A 20,702-nucleotide genomic window follows, 5' to 3' on the forward strand; every position below is an offset into this window, starting at 1 on the left:
CCAATTCACTTAGACTGGATCCCATTTTTTACAGGGTTTGGGAGGGGATCTTTGCCTATTAACTGGCTCATACACAATTTTTTAAAGTAGTTTTATTTTATGTGTATGAGTGTATTGCCTGCATGCATGTAAGTGCACCCATGTTGTACGCTGCCTGTGGAGGGTGTGGGATCCCCTGGAATTGGAGTTATGGAAGGTTGTTAGCCACCATGTGGATGCTGGGAATCCAATTTCGGTCCTCTGCAAGAGCAGCTAGTGCTCTTAATTGCTAAGGCATCTCTCCAGCCCTCCTTTCTTATTTTTCTAAGTTATTTTTTTATTTACTTTTTGTATTTTTGGTGTGTGTCTCTGATGTGTGTGTGTGTGTATGCATGTGCAAATATGGTGCATGGTGTACATGTGGTAATCAAAGGACAACTCTTGAGAATTGGTTTTCTCTTTGTCCAACAGATTCTGGATATTGAACTCAGGTTGTCTTGTGCACAGCAAGTGCTTTAACCTGCTGAGCTATCTTGCTGGCCCCTTTCCTCTTCTATTTTGTTTTATTTATTTATTTAGAAACAGGGTCTTACTGTGCAACCTTGGCTGGCCTACAACTTGCTATGTAGACAAGCCAGGGCTCAAACTCATAGAGATCTGCCTGCGTCTGCCTCCCAAGTGCTAGGATCAAAGGTGTGTACCACCATGCCCAACCTGTTTTGTTTGATTATTTGAGGCAGAGTCTCATTTAACCCAAGGTGGCCTTGAATTCAGTGTTCTTCCTACCTCAGCTTCCAGAGTGCTGGGATTACATGCCTGAGTCATGCCTGGTATGGTTCTAACTTTAAAGTAGCTTATACTCTCATTGTAGAAGTTTATTTCCTCTGTAACAAATGCACACACTCAAACACATTTTGTGGGTAACAGTTCTCATGAGTCCAGGATCATGTTCATTTAATAACTGACAGTACATAGTAGGGGCTCAAGAAACACTGAAATACAATTTTTTATTATACTTATTTGTTGTTGTCGATGGTGATTGTGTGTGTGTGTGTGTGTGTGTGTGTGTGTGTGTGTGTATACAAGTTCCATAGCATGCTTGTAGAAATCAAGAGGACAACTTGCTGGAGTCAGTTCTACCTTCTACCATGTGAGTCCTAGGGACTGAACTTAGGTTGTCAGGTTCAGCAGAAAATTCCTTTACCCACTGAGCCATTTTTGCTGGTCTTCAAGAAACACTTGCTGAAAGAACTCCAGGGCTGGGGGTGGGCATAGATCAGTTGGTAGAGTGCTCATCTAGCATTCAGGAGGCCTTGGGTTTGAGTCCCCAGTACAGTATAAAATAATGATTCACCGATGATCAAGGTATCAAAATAATTTTACTAGTTTGTCTTCTTCCATATATCCTTTAGGAAATGGTAGAAGAGTCCCTGAACTGTGATTTATAAACTATAAAACTGACTACTTGGAAAACTGAGTCATCTGATAAGTGCCACAAACACAAAACAGACAAATCCCACAAAACCCCTTAATTTTGGGTGCACTGATATTACAAATATTTCCATATGATTCTAGTTTTTATATTCTAAACATACAAAAGTATATACAATTCTAAGCCAGGTGTCTGGTGTATGACTGGAGTCCCAGTACTTGAGATGTGGAGGCAGGAAGAGGATCAAGAGGTCATCTTCAGCTTCATAGTGAGTTACAGGCCAGCCTCAGAAGGACCCTGTTTCATAAAGAAGTAGGAAAAAAGAAAAGAACAAAAAGTATACATAGTTCCAAATATTTATCAGCTTAAAGCAATATGATTATAATTCATGGGTAACAGAGGAAAACCAAACATGCACTAAGCTGGGCAAACTGGTTTTGCACCACTTATAGAGTCCAAAGGTAGCACAGGTAGAGTTTAACTAGTAGGGCAGTGATGAAAGCAGAACATGGGAAGCCCTTGCTTTGAGATGCCTGCTGCTGAAGTCACAGACATTACATTCTGGACCAAGTGGCTGTATGTCAGAGACTGCAGTACTGGTCACAAGGGGACCAAATCAAAGAGACTGGGGATGGAGTCTTAAATCTAATCCCATTAATGGAAAGCAACCCCAACTATAAGCTCCTGGCAAAGGTCAGGATCATCTTTATTATCCAATCCATGTAAATTCCTTTTCATTCTAACAGATTACATAAGGGATACAATATTTTCAGAAAATACAGAACTTTTAGACTAGATTAAAAAACTTTTAGTCTAGATTTAAAAGATGAAGAGTGGGCTGGAGAGATGGCTCAGTGGTTAAGGGCAGCTACTGCTCCTTTAGGGAATCCGGGTTTGGTCCTCAGGACCACACTGGGCAGCTCACAACTGCCTGTACTTCCAGCTCCATGGGATCTAACATGAGCTGAGCACTAGGAAGCATTCACTGCTCTCTATTTCTGAACTGTGCATGCAGTGTGATCAGCTGCTTTCAGCTCCTGTTGTCTTGACGTCCCTGCCACGATGGCACGTACTTGAACTGTGAGCCAGAATAAGCCCTTCCTCCCTTAAGTTTCTTTTGCAGGGTATTTTATCACAGCAACAGGAAAGGAAACTAAGTATATAAATAGGAGAGCTAAATTAAGAGACTGTAAAATGAACGTAACATTTCAAATTTGGATAACAAAGATCAATATAATTTCAGAATTCAAATTTACTTGGTATTATTTAGTTTGAAGATGTGATGATTGAAATAGCTTTGTTAAAGTGTTAAAATGTTACATGAATTTGTGTGTCTGCATATGTCTGTGCACAGATGGGATCAAACCCAAGAGCCTCATACAATCTAAGTAAGAGCTCTATTACTGAGCAACATCCCCAGACTAAATGGATAGTTTAAAAACAAACTAGTGTTGTAGGACAGGTACAGCCACTCAGTTGAAGTCAAGAAACAGTACCCTGGGGTTGGAGAGATGGTTCAGTAGTTAAGAACACAGGCTGCTCTTGCAGAGGACCAAGTTCAGTTCCCAGCACCCACATGGCAGATAACAACCATCCATAACTCCAGTTCCAGGGAATCTGACATCCTCTTCTGACCTCCATGGGCATTGCATGCATGGGTGCATTTACATACACACATGCAAAACATTTATACACATAAAATAAAAATAAATTGAAATAAAATTAAAAAAAAATTTTATTATTTTTATTTTATGTGTATGAGTGCGTTGCCTGCACCCGTGTTGTGCAATGCTGCAGAGGTCAGAAGAGGGCGTCGGATTCCCCTGGAACTGGAATTAAGGATGGTTCTTAGTTGCCATGTGGGTCCTGGGAATCGAACCCAAGTCTTCTGCAAGAGCAGTCAGTGCTCTTAACTGCTGAGCCCCTGAAATAAAAATTTTTAAAGAAACAGTACCTAATGAAGCCTGAGAGCAATGAGCTTTGGAAGTCCTTTCCCATTTTCTTTGTTTACTAATCTTTAAAAATGTAGCTCAAATATCTTTTGTTTTCTAACTTCTCTAGCTAGAGCTCTTAGTCTAAACATTTTGAAGTTCACAGTACACAGCACGTGCCATCATTGCTATCTATTATCTGTTAATGTCTATCTTCTCAATTATACTGTTGTGGTGGTTTGAATAAGTACCCTCCATAGGCTCCAAGTAGCCGAACACTTGGTCAGTTGGTGGCATTGTTTTGAAGTGGTCCTGTAATCTCAAAGAGGTACAACCTTGCTGGAGTAAGCACGTCGCTGGGGAGGCTCTGACAGTTCATAGCCCAGTCCCATTTCCAGTTTCTCCCTGCTTCCTGTACCTACTGGAAGGTGTGACTGCTTTGGTTTGTACTCTGGCTGCCTCTGCTGCCATGCCTCCCCACCATGATCAACTCTCATCCCTCTGGAACTGTAAACCCAATAAACTCTTCCTTCTATAAGTTGCCTCAGTCATGGTATCTTTATCAAAGCAACAGAAAGGTAACTAACACAACTGTCAACTACAATGTCAACAGTAGATAATTACATTTGTTGTAGTTATACAACCAGTAAGAAATGAGAGCACAGTCTTCAACAGCAAAGCACCAATGAAATGATTATTTGGAAATAGACAATATGATTAATGTTAGCTCCATATACATAGGGTTCATGTCTGTGCTGTCTCTTGCTATATTCCTAGCACTCAGTCAAGTGCCTCAGAACAGTTAGGTTCTTTTTCACTGGGGGGAGGGACATGTGCCACAGCACATATGTGGATCAGAGGACAACTTTCAGGAGTCAGTTCTCTTGTTCCATCATGTGCAACCTAGGTATCACACTCAGATCATCATGCCACCAAGCAAATGCTTTAAGGCATTGAGCCATCTCATCAGCCCACATGTAGGCTCTTTGTAAATATTTACTAATGTGTGTGGAAAATAGAAAATACAGACTATCTAATAACTACCTAAAGATAAACTAAGGAAGGGAATGCATAAATAATAAATACTAAGAAAAGCACCTCTAACTTAAGCCATCATATCAAGGAATAAGCAGTAGAAGCCAGATGTGGTGCTATACACCTATAAAACTAGTCTTAGAAAGTGGAAGGGAAGTGGAACTTGACCAGGCAAGTTCAAAGTTAGCCTGGGCTACATGAGACCCTACCTCAAAACAAACAGACAGACAAAAAGAACATAGTAGAAAATATCATTGAGCAGCAAAAAAACAAAAACAAAACTCCCAAAACAAAAACAAAATCAAACCCCAAACAAACCCAAATCTATTAAACATGTCACTGTAAAAATAATAGATTATGGGAGGAGACAATCTGTTTCTTTAAATGTTTAATTTTTGTTTAAAAAATTTTTTTAGATTTTTTTAACTTTATTTTTATGTGTATGTTTTATCTGCACACATGTAGGTGCACTATGTGTATGCAATGCCTAACGAGGCCAGAAGAGGGCATCGGAACTACCAGAACTGGAGTTAGAGATGGTTGTTAGCCACCATGTGGGTGCTGGGTGCTGAACCCAGGTCCTCTGCAAGAGCAGCCAGTGCTCTTAACCACTGAGCAATCTCTTCAGCTCCTTTTATTATAGACATATGCTATTAGGTCCATAATTCCAGTTCCAGAGAAATTCAATGCCCTCTTCTGACCTCTGTGGGCATTGCAATGACATGGGTACACACACACACACACACACACACACACACACACACACACCAAAAAAAAAAAAAAAAATCGGTTTTGGTTTTTTTGAGGCAGGGCCTTCCTGTATCCCTAGCTGGCCTACAACTTACTATGTAGACCAGTTGGCTAGATCTCAGTGATCTACCTGCCTCTTCAATAATAAGTTCTGGGATTAAAGGTGTGTGCCATCACACCTGGCTAAAAAGGTTTTATTACTGTGTGCATATACGCATATGTGTGTGGGCACACATGCCATGGTATGCATGTGGAGGCCAGAGGATATCTTTGTGGTATCTGTTCTCTCCTTCCATCTTACACCTTTACCTGGGTTCCAGGACTGAATTCAGGTTGTCAGGCATGCACAGCAAGTGCCTTTAGCCATCTTTCCAGTCCCCAAATCATTTTAAGTAGCATTTAAAATTAAAAAAAATTATTTATGTGTATGAGTGTTTTGCTTTCATATATGTTAAGGGCACTCATGCCTGCAATGCCTGCAGTGTTCAAAAGAGAACATCAGATTCTCTAGACTTGGAATTACAGACGGTTGTTAGCTGCCATGTGGGTGCTGGGAATCCAACCTGGGCTATCTGCTGAGCCATCTCTCCAGCCCCATAGTGGTATTTTTTGATGGCTGTTTATTTTAGCTGTGTTATTTTCAAATTAATGATACAGAAATAATTATAGAAATATTATTGGTCTAAGGAGAATCAAGAAGAGCCTGTTTTAGAATCTAAGGTAAAATACCTGACTAGGATATCACTTGATTACTTCATGGCACTGTGAAGTAACTGTTACAGAGCTTTTCAAAACAGCCTGTCAAATTAAAATATCAAACCCATAACTTTGTGGCACAGTTTTATGATTTCTTGGCTCCACTGGCATGTGTAATGTTTGTGCAAAACCACATTCTTCTGTGGGTTACTGTTCCCCCTGCCCTGCAACTGTAAGGCCTGCTTTACAATGCCCAGGCTTTCTCTGGGTAACTGAATTATACAGTGTCTCTGGTAGGTCAAGCCACTTATGTAGATGTACCTGTTCTTCCATGCTCCTAGCCTTATTTCTTCACCTAGAAATACTACTGTTCTTTTCTAGAGGAAAAAAGCACTGATGTCTGTCACCTTAAGAAACATGGCATCTTTGGGGAATGTATATTGTCTGTAATTAACTAAATCTTCTAAAAAGTTCTCATCAATGTTTAAATTTAAAAGTTTGATGCTTGGGGAATGGAGAGATATCTCAGTGGTTAAAAGTACTTGCTAGTTTTTCAAAGGATCTAAGTCCAGTTCCTAGCACCCATACCAGATAGCTTAAAACTGCCTGTAATTCTAGCTTCAGGGTATCTGATGCCCAATTCTGGTCTCTGTGGGGACGGACGGACACACACACACACACACACACACACACACACACACACACACACATACACACACACACTTTGAAAAAATTCAGGTTGGAGAGAGAGATCAGTGGTTAAGAGAACATAATACTCTTCTAGAGGACCTGAGTTTGGTTCCCAGCACCCTCAGGGTACATCAGGCACCCTTTTCTGGACTCTATGGACACCTGTATTCACATGCACATGCCTACACACAGACCCACATATACAGTAAAAATAAAAAAATAATAAAAAACAGCCTGTTGCGGTGATGTACATCTTTAAACCCAGCACTTAGGAGGCAGAGGTAGGCGCATCTCTGAGATCAAGGCTAGTCTGGTCTACATAGTGAGTACCAGGCTATCTGGGGTTACAGAGAGACCATCTCAAAAACAAACAAACAAACAAAAATAAACACAAATAAACCTTTTAAAAAATTCTGATGCTTGGTCATCAAATGACCACTTTCCAGGAGGTAGGATTCAAAGAGCTTGATTGAGTTGGTCATAATGGCATGAAGAAATTCACAAAATCTATCCAGAAGACATTTATGAGCCTTTATCAGCATCAGCGTGCCCCATTGGTTCTGCGTAAGGCATATGGAAAACCATGTCTATTTCTAGATGTGAGTTGTTGCAGAAGGCAGACCCACTTGAACAAGCAAAGGTGGATTTAGTTTTTGTGCACACATGAAATTCTGTTTTGGGTTTATTTTACAACTCAAGGAGTTAATCCTAAGGAACATCAAGTAAAGCAAGAATTGTAAAGAGTCAGGGTACATCTGAACAGAGTCAAAGCAGTAATAGACAAGAAAAACACTGCCGAACTGCACAGAGGAGCTGCTTCAAGTTTTTTTTTTTATTGAAACAAGGTCTCACTACATAGGCCTTGCTAGTCTGGAACTGGCTATGTAGAACACACTGGACTCACAAAAGTCTTATGTGCCTGTCTCCTGAGTGCTGGGATTAAAGGCATATGCCATCAGATCTGGTTTGTTTTCAAGATTTGTAAAAAAATGTGCTCTGGGAACCAAAACTGAAAAGTGCATCAAAAGATTCCAATAAAAGGAGTAAAAAAATAACCCTTTGTTTTTTATGTACAATTATTCAAAAAGTTCATTTTTATCAATTTCACAATATAGATGATTGTGTGGCAATCCAAGGTTTAAATATATTCCTTTTTGAATCATATAAACTTACACTTTAAATCTGTAATGCTGAATAATTTTGCTAGAATGATTAAATTGGTCTTTATTGACTTTCTTATAGAGCATCATGAAGTTTTTAACATAAGATTCTATTTTGTGTTTTTGAGACAGGGTCTCCCTGTAGCCCCAGGTAGTTGGAAACTCACTACGTAGACCAGGCTGTGATCTCACAGAGATCCCTCTGCCTCTGACTCCTGAGTGCTGGTACTAAAGGTGTGTGCCACCACACCTGGCAACATTATGATATTTTCTATTATTAGTTTACTATCTCTTCTGACAAAACAGTTCCTTAGGTGGGTCAGTTCTTGAAGTACCATTTTATAAGTATGAACTTCAAATGTTCTTTTTAAAAATATAAATTCATTCATGTGTATATCTTTGTGTGTATGTGCATGTGTATGCAGGTGATCATGGAGGCCAGAAGAGGGCATTGGATCTCCTAAAGGTGGAGTTACAGGTGCAGTTGTTAGTTGGTTGACATGGATGCTGGGAATTGAACTCAGGTCCTCTACATGAGCAAGTGTTCTTAACCACTGAGCTATCTCTCCAGCCCCTCAAATGTTCTTTGTAAATTTTTGTATTTTTCGAGACCTTTTAAAATTGAATTTTTGTAGATTTCATATATCTTCATCATATTTAGACCCTCTCCCCCACCTGTGCTCCCCCATAGCCCCCCATGATTTCATGCATTCTGTCATATATGTATTGAATCAAATTTGTGTCCCCAGTGTCCCTCAGTGTGGACCCATTCACTGGAGCCTGGTCAACCTATCTAATGTCACTCCCTTAAAGAAAACCAACTCTCCCTCTCCCAGTAGTCACCAGTTACAAATAGCTTCTCAGCTATGGTTGGGACTTCTTACCCATTTCCTCAATTCTATGCTAGGTTTTTGTCTTGTTTGAGCTTTCATAGGTCTTGCGCATGCTGTCACCACTGCTGTAAGTTCATAAGAAAACTATTTCCTTGTGGTCATCCACCACTCCTGGCACTTACAGTCTTTTTGCACCCTCTTCTACAATGAATCCTGAACCCTGGGTGACAGAGGTTTGATATAGGAGTCCTTTCCAGGGACACGCACTCTGCAGTCTCTTACTCCCTGCAGTTTGGCCAGTTGTGACTTTCTGAGTTAATCACCCTCTGATATATGAGGAAGCTTCACTGGTGAGAGCTGAGAGATGCATTAATATTCTCTCTGCCCCCTGTTCTATGTTCCCTGAGCCTTAGGTGTAGAGGTTGCATTGTACATGTGTCATTTAGGCCTGGACATCTCACGAACACTGATTCTCTGTGTTTGAACAGTTGTGGAACTCTGTAATAGTCTCGATTTGTTGCAAAAAGAAGCTTTTTTGATGATAAGAGGCACACTTGTCTGTAAATATAAGGACACATATTTAGAATACAGTAAGAAATTATATTGGTCTAGAGATGTGACAAAAGTAGGTTTTTCTCTAGGATCTGTGACCTCTCCAGCCATGTGTATTTGGCTATGTTCATAGAACCACACATGAGTTCTCTCCCACTGAGTGAGAACTTAAGTTCTCTCTTAAATTCCTAATTAGACAGCTGTTGATTACTCCCCAAATGAAACTGCCACTATTGCACCAATAGAGACAGTTTGCTGGGCCAGTCACCATTGTGTTTATTAGGCTTTACAGAAGAGGTCAAATTATCTCTATTTGCAGATGGTATGATATACATAAGAGAGTCCAAAAATTCTACCAGAAAACTTTTAGGAACAATCAGTACTTTCAGTAAAGTGGTAGAATACAAAACCAATAACTTTTCTATGTAATAACAACAAGCAATCAGAGAAAGAGATCAAAGAAACACTTCCATTAACAAGAGCCTCAAAAAATATCTGGGAATAAACCTAACCAAAGACATTAAAGACTTCTACAATGAAAACTTAAAATCTCTGAAGGGATTCAAGAAGATACAAGAAAATAGAAGCCTCCTCTGCTCATGGATTGGTAGAATTAATACTGTGAAAATGACTATTCTACCAAAAGCAATTTATAGCTTCAATGCAACCCCAATCAAAATCCTCATGACATCCTTCACAGAAATAGAAAAAAAAATCCTAATATTTGTAGCATTTTTAAGGAATAATGATCTTAAGATACATGCTATCTGTAGTCTAAAGCTATAAGTACATTGGTTTTCCTTATAGGATACTGAGGATGAAATCACTTAAATACCCACTTTTTTTTTTTCCTGTGTAGTTACTTGAACATTTCCATAATTTTAGGGGTTATTACTTTTTTGATATTTAAAGTATGAAATTAAAACTTGAAGGCTATACTTTAATTCTTAGCATGCTGTTTTGATGTTCCATTTAAAATAAAATATATTCTTCTTTAAATTTGATGGAAAATAAAGTTGTATGTTGGGGGCTGGAGAGATGGCTCTTGTTGAGATCCCAGGTTCAATTCCCAGCACCCACACGGTGGCTGACAACTGTCTATAGCTCCAGTTCCAGGGAAATCTGACACCCTCTTTAGACGTCCATAGGCACTGCACAACATGGGTGTACTTACTACATACATGCAAGCAATACATTCATACACATAAATTAAAAATAATAAAGTATTTTAAAAAGTTGTATGCCAATGGCTGTACTTTGGCCACATACCGTTTTAGAAAGATTATAGTTGTGTAGCTCACTTATTTTTTCTCCTCTGAGTGTCTATGCCTTCCAGATTAGGAGGGCAGGTTTTAGAGGTACTATTGCATACAGAAATTCATGCGTTTTGTTCCTCAGCCACCTTAGACTTACTTTTTGTATATTTTATTTGTGGTGTGAATATCCTGGGTGGATGTGAGTGAGTGCAGGGCACCTACATGACATGCACCTTCTACCTTGAAACAAGTCTCCTCTTAACTGCTGACAACAGCACACTACCTGGCTGGCACACTTCCAGGTATTCTACTGTATCTGTCTTTCATCTCACTGTAAGTGTGCTGGGATTACAGATACATGCTACTGCATCTGGCTTTACTTGGATTTGGGACTCCAACTTGAGCCCCCACATGGTCAGCACTTTGCCCACTGAGCCATCTCCCTTACACTAGCCTTACATGTTCATGCTTTTTTTTTTTTTTTTTTTAACCCTTGGTGTGTGTCTGTGAATGTGTGTACATGTTTATGTGCATGTACATGTTTGCATATCATGGTCAGAGTATGCTTTAGACTTGTTTCTTCCTGTAAGGTAGGATGTATTTGAAAGAAAATGGGTTTGTAGTTAATGAAAAAAAATAAAATCTTTTCTGTCAAAATGTTTTGAAATGATATGCTTGTCTTTCTCTACAGTATCTTTGTTATAGGACTGATATTTACTTTGATATGTTTCTTAATATGTCAGTTGTAACTTGTAGCATTCATTTCCCACCCCCCTTTTGTAATTCTCATTGTATGAAAGCTTTTGTTCCCATAACCTAATATATCTTGTTTTCTCCAACTAGACTCCAACTATGTGCTAAAATTATCCCAAATGCCAAAGATTCTTGCTAAAGTGCCTCTTTCCTCTTTTAAATTAGCCAGTTGGGTTTAGATTGTGTGGCTGAACCTTGACCAATGAGAAGCAGCCAAGCTCTCTTTCACAGCAGGGATAAAAGGGGAAGGAAGGCTTAGCAAAGTGTGCTTGCTTCTTCTTGTGAGACTTGCACCTTTCTGATCAGAAGTAAAGTTTGCCTTGCTGAGAACCCTTCAATTGGAGTAGTGGTCTCTTCCTTTCTGACCACCAATTTATTTCTAACATTCAGAACATATGCTGAATTTCAGCTATTTTAAAAATGCCTTAGAAAATCTTTTAAACCAAAGAGGAAGCAGAATACCTCCACTGACACACGAGGCACCCAGTAAACTGAATCCTACCTACAGTAAAGGATGATACTACGAATCTGATAATGATCTTCTGGAGACAGGGTTGCCCTGGTCAAAAAGAAAGTAAAGGATATGTAGGAATGGAAATTCACAAATGGGGTAGGGTGTTGGGTTTTAAAACCCAGACGTTCTATGAACTCTGCCACACGGATACACTGCCCTCTGCTTACCAGATCTTTGCCAAACTATATTCCACTTCTCATAGAATTTGCTAGAAAACTCACCCTCTCTTTTTGGAGACATTCAGTAAGAAAGGCTTTGTCACACTTGTAACATGCTTCCTATCCCTTTCTTAATAGGTATCAAAAGCTGGGTATGGTAGTACATGCCTTTAATCCCAGTGCCTTGGGGCAGAGGCAGGTAGATCCCTGTGAGTATGCAGCCAGTTTGGTCTATACAGCAGTTTCAGAGTTCTAGGTCAGCCAGGGCTATATACTGAGATCCTGTTTAAAGGGGGGGGGGGGGAGGATCAAAATGGTCTCATGTTTTTCCATATAAAAAATGTTGGCAGCAAAATCAATCCTAGAACACACTTATGAACACAATTATGAATGGCTTTTACTAACTCTGCTTGGCTCCTTTTACTCTTGTGCCTTCTGCTTCCTGCTTTGTGGTTGCTACTGGCTCTCCCATGAAGGTTTTATGCAGTAGCTGATCCCTCACCTCCAATTTCACCTTTATTTTCCTCTTTTCTCCTTTCTTGTGCTTATGTATATATTCAAACTGCAAGAAAGACTGTGATTAATCAAGTGATTATGCCATATTTGTGGTAAAATGATATTACTGGTGAAGAGGTGAGAATTCAGTTTACCTTAAATATCTGAAAGGTTGAAAACACTGGCAGTAAACTTCACAGTCTTGATTTACTGCCCTTCCTTGTCTCCTCTAGTTTCATGAAGGGGGAAGGCTGATAGGCTAGTCCTCACACCTGTCCCCTGGAACTTCCCTGAAAGACTTTCCTTGACATTTTTGCTGCCAGACCTGGGAGTAAGGGAGGTTGGGCAGCACTCTGTTTTCTCTTAGGCACATTGCAATTTCAATAAATAAGGATTCAGACAGTAAAACTGGAGGAAAACAGATACTTGGCAGGAAACCAGCACTTTGCCACAGACATGTTGAACTTGAAGTGCTCACTCATTCATTCCTGGGAGATGCTGGGCAGTTAGGATACAAACAGGAGGCACTCAGGTTTTCTAAGCTATACTGGGGAGCCATTGGCAGTTTGTTGACATTATGGGCATTTTCAAGATTGGCCAAGGAAAATAATATGGGGGGGGGCTTTGTGTAGATATTTGAGGGCCTCTACCATTTAATGTTTGAGAAGTCTGTAAAATACAGATGAAAAGGGCTCCTTTTGAGACACACAAGTGAACTGACAGCAACAGTCCAAATAAAGATAATTCCCTCCTCAGTGTCACCACACTCTTCATTTATTTAAAAAATTATTTTCGAATACTATATGGTTAGACAAAGGCTATTTGGCTACTTTCTCCCATGACTCCAATCTTAAAAATATTTTTTTTATGGTATATAATGTAAAGTCACAGAGTTGTCTTATATTTTTAAATCAATACATAAAATTCAATAATCCTGCTGTCAAAAATTCGCTTTACTTATGTGAGCTTGAATTTTAAAAAATATTTTATTTATTTTTATTTGTATGTATATGAGTGTTTTGCCTGCATGTATGTAAGTGCATCCATGTCACATAATGCCTGCGGAGGCCAGAAGAGGGCATCTGATCCTTTAGAACTGGTGTTACAGATGGTTGTTAACAACCACGTGGGTGCTAAGAACTGATCCCAGGTTCTTTGCAAGAGCAGTCAGTGCTCTTAACTGCTAACCATCTCTCCAGCCCCTCCAATCTCTCTTTTAAAAACATATCTACTTATTTATTTTATATGTATGTGTGTGTGTGCCTGAGTGTATATATGTGCATGTAGTGCCTGTGGATGCCAGAAGAGGGCATCAGAACCCTTTAAATGTTAAGTTACAGGTAGTTGTGAGTTGTCTGATATGGGTGCTGGGAACTGAACCCTGGTCCTCTGGAAGAGCAGCAAGTGCTCTTAACTGCTCAGCCATCTTTCCAGTCTCTGACTCCAATCTATTAATTTTTTTTTTCAAAAAAGTCATGGATCTGGTGAAGTGGCTCAGCAGATAAGGTTCATGCAACCAAACCTGAAGTCTTGAGTTTGATCTCCAGAACTCACATGATGGAGAATCAATTCTCACAAGCTGTCTTCTAACCTCCATGTATGTGTCATGGCATGTATGTGCCCCCTTCCACAACAACTATAATAAAATTTACAAAAAGACACACAAAAATGAGAAGATCAACCAGTGTGGTAGAGGTTAGGACTTTGAGATGCCCATGGCCTAAGAGAAGAAAAAATGTCTCTAAGGTTAGTACATGGTTTCATGAAGTACCAGGGGCCTAGAGAAAAGAATTGTTTTTTTCATCCAAGGGGCTCAGGAACCTGGATAAAGCCAGGGAGCCCTGGGTCTGAACTTTCTCCCTATATTAAAAGAAATATATATATATATCCCATTTATATGGAAAAATGAATTTATATACAATTTTGGCCAAAACTGTGTCCCAGTTACAGCTCTACAGCTTACATAAAAGACAAAACAAAGTCAGGAAATATGCATATATAGATTTAGCTATGTGCCTGCTACAGATCTGAGAGATGCAACAACTTTCTCCTGGTGCCAAGCTCTTGAGGTGGGGTGCATGTTTGTATTCCCAGCATGGTTATTCCTTTTACTTTAAAATTTTTTATTATGTTTATTTATTTATATATGTATGTGTATGTAACTGTGTGTGGGTGTGCACATGCAATGGAGGTCAGAGGACAACTCGGGGGAACTGATTCTCTCCTGCCATGTGGGTTCCAGGGATCAAGCACAGGCCTCTGGGCGTGGCAGCAAGTGTCTTTACCCTTTGAGCCATTTGCCGGACCCCAGCATGGTATTTCTTACAGGGATCCTAATCCCTAGGGCCCTCTTACTAAAGAATATCATGTACAGAGAAACTAGATGTCAGTATACAGAGGACAGCTCTAAGCACCACTAATATGTCTTTATTATGACTGGAGGTTTGAATATCTGTGCTCAGCATATATTCCAGCAATCACCAAGAGTAATGCAGTTAATTAAAATATATAAACATAGCTCTTACAAGCTATCTTAACAAAGACACTTTTTTGTAGATCAGAAGTCAGTCTACTAGATGAGTTTTATCTGACTCAAAAGACGTTTTGTTTGACTTGCACAGTTTCTTAGGGAACTTCATATTAAAAAAGTACATATCTGGCAAGTAGGACAACTTTATTTCTATACAAGAACAATCAGCTAAAGCAAAGAAGTAAATTAATTTGTAAATAAGACATGCATAGATGGTTCCTGGTGTACACTAGCTCAGCTTAAGATTTTCGTTTTTTTTTTTTTCCCCTTTACAATGGTGTGAACAATATGCATTCAATCAATAGAAACCATACTTCAAAATTTGAATTTTGGTCTTTTCCCTAGTTGGTGATATGCAGTTGGACATACTCTGGTGACACTGGACAGTGGCAGTGAACAGCAGTTCCCAGTTGGCTATAGGATCAAAAGGGAAACCACTAATACTTTACCTGTATTAATGTTATGCTGCTAAGCTAGATGGCCAATATGTTAGTAAATGCATTTCTGACATAACAGCATTTTCAACCTACGATGGGTTTATCTCCTTCTAAAGTTGAAGGATATCTGTACTCCCAGTTTTGCACAGTTATTGCTACTATTTCTGTTGCATTCTAATATTTCTTTAAAAACCTATTACAGTTGACATCATATCTGCTAAAATTCAGGTATTAAGATGGCCAATATGATATGCTAAGAGGTGAGGCTCTTCTTTTTCGAAGGAATTAAGGCCCTTAAAAGAAAGGCCTCACACAGCAGTTTGGCCTGCTTGTTCTTCCACCTTCTACCATACATGGATAGACTGCTGTTTCTCCTTTCCACGGGATGTGGTCTTCATCAGACAACCGAAATGCAGCCAGTGCTTCAATCTCGAACATCCCATGCCTCCAAAATTGTAAGAGAATAATCTCTGTTTTCTAAAAATTGTGTTTATGTGGTTGCAGAGCTAGTTCCCAGCTGGTGGAGCTGTTTGGGGGAAGCTATAGAATCTTTAGAAGGTAGCAGCATAACATACATTTATTGAGCACTGACCATTCTACGGATACTATGCATACAAATATAAATAACACATTATTTCTATCCTTTGATATACTCAAAGGCTAGAAGTGGAGAAAAATATATTAAATGTTCCTAGGCAGAATGACAATGGTGCAAAGGAATGATCCATTCTGATCTATCTGGCAGATCAGGAAGCATACTGCTAGGGAGATGCTTCAGCCAACCTAGAAGGATCAGTAGAACTTTGCTTGGGCACTCCAGGAAGAAGAAACAGAATATATAGATAGTTCAGAAGAGGTGACACAGAGGGGAGCTGAGGGAGAGCGATGCAAACTGGAGCACCTGGGCTGCATCAAGAACAGGGAGTAGAGGCTAGGTCAGCAGTAGAGTACTTGCTGTATTTGGATCCCCAGAACTCATGTAAAGCTGAATGTGGTGGTGCACATCTGTAATCTCAGTGCTCCTACTGCAAGACAGGAGGTTGGCGATAGAAGAATCCTTGGAAGCTTCTAGGCCAGCGAGCCTGGTGTAAGCGGCGGCACACAAGAGACCCTATCTAAAACAACCCGAGGTTGTCCTCTAACCTCTAAACACACTAGGTGGCAGGTGCACACCCTACACATGAACATGCATACACAAAGTATTTTTAAAAAATGGAAGAGCTTGTATGCTACACTAAAAAGTGGAACTTTTATTTTATATATAATAGGGCAGTATAAGGAAGGGAAACATAACCAGGCTTATATTTTAATCACACATATTTTCTTTTGTGTGTGTGTATATATATGTGTGTGTGTGTATGTCCATGAATATGGAGTTCAGAGGACAGTTTGCAGGAGTTGGCTCTCTCCTACCATCTGAGTCTTGGGGGTTGAACTCATGTTGTGAGGCTTGGCAGCAAGTGACATTACCCTCTAAGACATCTTGCTGGCTCAAGGTTTATATTTTATTTTTAAAATGCATTTTTAAAAATACATTTAAAATGTATTTATTTTTATTTTATGTATATGAGTGTTTTGCCTACATGTATGTAAGTGCACCATGTACATGCAATGCCTGTGGAGGCCAAAGGAGGGCATTAGATCCCTGAAACTGGAGTTACAAAAGGTTGTTAGCTGCCACATGGGTACTGGGAACTGAACCCCAGTCCTCTGTAAGAGCACCCAGTGGTCTTAACTGCTGAGCTATTTCTCCAGCCCTAAGGCTTATATTTTAGAAACCTAATTTTGGTAGTATTATATAGAATAGTTTAGAAGACATGGGGTAGAACAGTTAAGAAAAATCACTGGAATAATCCAAGCTGATTTGACAGCTGAGAGCATGAACAGCAGGGAGAATGGAGAAGAGGAACTGACCAGGCTTGATGACACATTGAAGGTGAGTATGAAGGACAAAGGAGTCAGAGTCCAGGTTGACAGCCTGAGTGCAGGGTCAATAATAAGGAATGCAGGAGAATGGTACTTGGGAGAATATGAATGGGTAAAAGCTGGAGGTATCGGTGGTCACACAGATGGTGATGCCCACTGGCATTCTGGACCTGAAGCAAGAACCAGGTGGAAAGTCAAGGCAGGAGAGATATAGGAATGCTCTTCATTTGTGGGATATTAGAGGCACTGTCTCAAAACAACAACAAAGTCTTCATATAATCATAACAAAAAGGTAGGAGGACTTTTTGCATAGTAAATGCATTTATTTATAACCTGAAATTCTGTGATGAAGAACTGAGGTAACAATCCGCAGCTCAGAGAGAACAAGTAACTTTCAAAGGTACAGTCTGTGTTCTCAGAGGGCAGCCAGGGCTTCAAACAAGATGGAGTAACGGGGCATAGGGTACAGCAGTTATAAAAGATGGAATGGAAGGGGGTGGGGAGATTATCAGCCAATCAACACCAACATTTCCGACAACTTGGCTAGTCAGTTTTAACTGTCAACTTGACATAACCTAGAATTGCCTAGAAAAAGATTAAAAATACATATTAAAATTCTAATGTGAATGAATGTTTTGGCTGCATGTATGAATGTGTATGTGCATGCCTGGTGTCTGTGGAGGCCAGAAGAGAGCATCGGATCCCTTGAAACTGGAGTGAATGGGTGTGAGTAGCCACGTGAGTGCTAGGAACTGAACCTGGGTCCTTTGCAAGAATACCAAGTGCTCTTTTTTTAAATTTTTACAAAAACTTTATTGAGAATTTCATACATACATATAAGGTGTTTTGATCAAATCCATGCCCACTCCCTCCCCTCCAACATTCCCCCCTCTGAAGAGGTAACCCTAAAATCTTTTAAGGATTAGAGACAAGCTCCCAAATACTTTTGACATTTTTGGCCTTGGAACATGGTATGTTATCAGGCCCAAGGACATTTTGACTTTTAGTCAAGAAACTGGCTACATTTCTTTGGGGTCTTTTTACCCTAACTGCCTAGCCAATTCCTACCTCCTATTCTTATCACACCATCCTCTGAAGGGGTTACCCAAATTGCCAATAGGGAATAGGGACGCAGACTGCTCTGGCTTCTTCCAAGCTGAACAGGGATGCAGGGTGAGGCAATTGAAGTACCCCTTTGGTGGGTCTAGCTAAAAGACTCCCAAATTGCATAACTCTTGTCTCTAAGGGGAAAAGAAAGTCCTTGAACCATGAATAGGAGATGTGAAGGAGAAGTAAAGGCAAGAGTAATTAGCATTACAAGTTCTAGACAGGGAACTAGAAAAAAGTCAGAGCAGGGCAATTTTCAAATGTTCATATGAGAGCCCATTGGAGTTTCTTGACAGGGCTTCCAAAAGCATCCCTCTATTGGGTTCTTCCTCATTTTTCTTTTGTCTTCCAAGGCTGGACTAGTTGGCTGGGAAGAGTGGCTGGATACTCAGGTGAGGGTCCAGTGACCCTAATAGCGAGTGCTCTTAACCACTGAGTCATTTCTCCAGTCTCCAGAAAGAGTCTTAAAGAGAAATTATCTAGATCATGTTGGCCATTTGTGGGGTATTATCATAATTGTCAATTGAGGTAAAAAGACCCACCCTGAATGTGGGTGGCACTATTTCAAGGGCTGGGCCCTGGACTATGTAAGAGTAGAGAAAGTTAGCTGAGCACCAAGTAAGGATGTCAATATTCTCTTTCTGCTCTTGACTATACATGTGACTAGTTGCTCTAGTTCCTGCCTTGACTTCCCCAAAATGATAGAATGTAACCAGGAATTGTAAGCTAAATAAACCCTTTCCTCCTTTGTGTTACTTTTTGTCAGGATGTTTTATTATAGGAACAGAAATGAAACTAGAATGACAAAACAAAAGGAAAGGGACAGAGAAGCAACAAAAAGGAACTTAAGCTATATTGGGAAGAGAAAGCTACTCTAAGGAAGTGAGGCTTCAGCTGAGATCTGAAAGCCACTGGGCTGGGGATGGAGCTCAGTGGTAGTGTGCTTGGCCAGCAGGCCCTGGTTCAATAGGACCAAGGTCAAAGAGTACCTGAAACTTGTCATTATTCCAGTGGATTCTGGTTCAGTGAACAGTTCCACTGTCTATCAAGTTATGCTGGTTAGAAATTATAGGGAGCATTCACTATGTTCATTATTCAAATTATTACACAAACATTCAACAACATACATCATGTTCCTATGTTGAAAGACATGGTATACTGTATTTGAAATTCAAGACCCATTTCTGTGGCATCAAAGCAGCAGCTAGCTCATGAACAGTCTTAGAGACCATACTAAGGATTTTGATTTTTAGCCTAAGGGGGGAAGCCACTGACAAGTATGAGGAAAGGTAAGAGATTGGATCACACTTAGGTTTTAAAGTGTGTTCTGTGGGAATGACTTCTGGGAATGCTTTCTGCTACAAATAGAAAATTTCCTAACCTTATAACCAAAGTTAATTTTTTCGTTTTGAGATCACTTAACACTACCTATTCAATCTGCCTTCCTACTGTGCAATCAGCCTATTTAAATCTAAGTAGCCTTTAGGAAAACAGTGTAAACAATCTTCCTAGGCCTTGGGGTCCTCTTGTAATCAACCTTATAATAAACAAGTTAAGCTAAACAAATAGCTTTCATCTTAGATTATGTTCCCTATTTCTCCTCCATGACTCTTCCTTGCCTCTGGTCCAGAACAAGAGAGAGAGAGAAAGGGGGGGGGACAGGGGAGAGAAAATCATTGCTGAAAGTAGTAATGTTGAAAGCAACAAATTAACCCTATTTTGTGGTTTTTATGTTGTTCTGGATCAGTGGGGGTCAGAAAACACAAAATCTTCCCTAATAAGACAAGGTTTCTCATTTCTTTCCCATGTCATGCTGGATGAACTATTTACATAAAGAGAGGAGCTGGAGAGATAGCTCAGTGGTTAAGAGCACTATTGCTCTTGCAGAGAATCTGCATTTTGTTTCCAGCACCCAGATGGCAGCTAACAACTGTCTGTAACTCAGTTCCAGGGGACCTGACGCCTCCTTCTGGCCCCTGTGGGCAATGCACGTACAAGTGAATCTACATACATGCAGGCAAAACACTCAAACGCATAAAATGAAAATAAAAAATAACAATAGAGTATGCTCTGTGAGAAATCAGAAGGAACAAGTAGTGAGACCAGATCGAGCTCACTCTTGGTTGAAATGACTTCAAGAGTCAGGCTGTCATTGCATAGGCACTGATTCTGGCATATTATTCTCTTTTTAGAATGGAAAACGGGAAACGGGAATCAGAGAAAAGGCCAGTGTAGCTACATGGGTGAGAAGTGTGAATACTTGGAAGAGAGTACCATCAGTGAACAGCAGCGTGGATGGCTTTAGTCCTAGTAAAGAGATCATGATGAGGGTGGGGAGATGGCTCAGATGGTAAGGCACTTGCTTTGTAAGCACAAGGACCTGAGCCTACTTTGCAAGTTTCAGGCCAATGAGAAAACCCTGTCTGAAAAAAAAGGTGTATGGCACCTGGGGACTGACATCTGAGGTT

At 40.0% G+C, this 20,702-nt stretch overlaps 1 pseudogene; it reads left to right on the forward strand.

Moving 5' to 3' along the window:
• Positions 1 to 2,473: 2,473 nt before the first annotated feature.
• On the forward strand, positions 2,474 to 20,539 carry LOC115069949 (annotated as a pseudogene).
• The last annotated feature ends 163 nt before the right edge of the window (positions 20,540 to 20,702 follow it).

Source organism: Nannospalax galili, unplaced genomic scaffold (genome assembly GCF_000622305.1).
Source record: "Nannospalax galili isolate Female #2095 unplaced genomic scaffold, S.galili_v1.0 scaffold312, whole genome shotgun sequence".
NCBI classification, from domain to species: domain Eukaryota; kingdom Metazoa; phylum Chordata; class Mammalia; order Rodentia; family Spalacidae; genus Nannospalax; species Nannospalax galili.